At 39.9% G+C, this 1,124-nt stretch overlaps 1 protein-coding gene and 1 pseudogene across 15 annotated transcripts in view; both read left to right on the top strand.

Moving 5' to 3' along the window:
- nrcama (neuronal cell adhesion molecule a) overlaps nucleotides 1-1,124 on the top strand; it is a 1,100,153-nt gene that overhangs the window by 696,441 nt on the left and 402,588 nt on the right. The window lies entirely within an intron of this gene.
- The window catches only part of LOC116673021 (plexin-B2-like), a 279,884-nt pseudogene that overhangs the window by 256,038 nt on the left and 22,722 nt on the right, over nucleotides 1-1,124 (top strand).

Genomic DNA, 1,124 nt, shown 5'->3' on the forward strand with positions numbered 1-1,124 from the left:
ATTCCAACGCTCTTTGCCAAGTACAAATCTCTACTTTCATTAATCTTGGGTCTTATTCAATTTTATAGCATTTGAAATCAAATTGAAGTGGTTTTGAAATAGTATTGAGTAAAAGTTGACATATTCCAGTCTGTGATTATCATCAACATCCATTCCTTTAATTTTAGTCTCAATAATTCCTAATTTCTGCTTTTCTAACTCAAACATCAGGTATAATTTCCAATAAATGAGACTTATTTACCATAAATTCCAAAAATAACCGTAAAACTAAAGTTAATAAGTCGGTGTAACGCAGTGTTAAAACGTCAAAAAAAAGTGACAAACATTGGGGGGGAAAGTGTTGAAAAAAGGGACAAAAACATAAGAAAAAGTTATGAACATCGATAAAAAGCCTGATTGAAAAAGTGCTGATTTTAGGGTTAAACTCTAATATCGGCTGTGGTCTCTGTCCCTCTCCAGGTGAAGTTCGGCCACGGCGAGTGGGTTGTGGGGTCGGTCTACTACGCCAGAAAAGACAACATCCCTCTGGCCATCATCATCCCCGCGGTCATCGTTCCCATGCTGCTCTTCATCGCCGTGTCCGTGTACTGCTACAGGTTGGACAGACGACCCGATCGCACGTACGGCACGGGCACGTTTTCTGCTCTGTGAGTTGTTCTCATGCGTTACGTGTCTTCCCGTGTGCCGACAGGAGGAAGAGTCAGCAGGCGGAGCGGGAGTACGAGAAGGTGAAACACCAGCTGGACAGTCTGGAGGAGAGCGTCCGGGATCGCTGCAAGAAAGAGTTCACTGGTACAAAAACACGCACAATTAGATTAGATTATTCATCCCTCTGTTACAGCAGCATTCTCAACAATAAGAGCAAAAAAAACAAACAAACAAACCAGTAAACACACAAGAAAAACAGGCAAACAGTAGAAAATGAGCAGAAGGTAGACTGGAAGTAAAGTGGCGTCTAATAAAGGTTTTGTAAAGGAAAGTGCGGTTGCCATAGTACAAAAAAAACAATATTGCAGTGTAAGTAAGTGACCTTAAAAATGTAATTAAAGTAATAAAGCAAAAGCAGGTATCCATACTATAAGTTATATTCACCTGTGACCATAAATAATATTGAAAAAGTAAGT

Source organism: Etheostoma spectabile, chromosome 23, assembly GCF_008692095.1.
Source record: "Etheostoma spectabile isolate EspeVRDwgs_2016 chromosome 23, UIUC_Espe_1.0, whole genome shotgun sequence".
Taxonomy (NCBI): domain Eukaryota; kingdom Metazoa; phylum Chordata; class Actinopteri; order Perciformes; family Percidae; genus Etheostoma; species Etheostoma spectabile.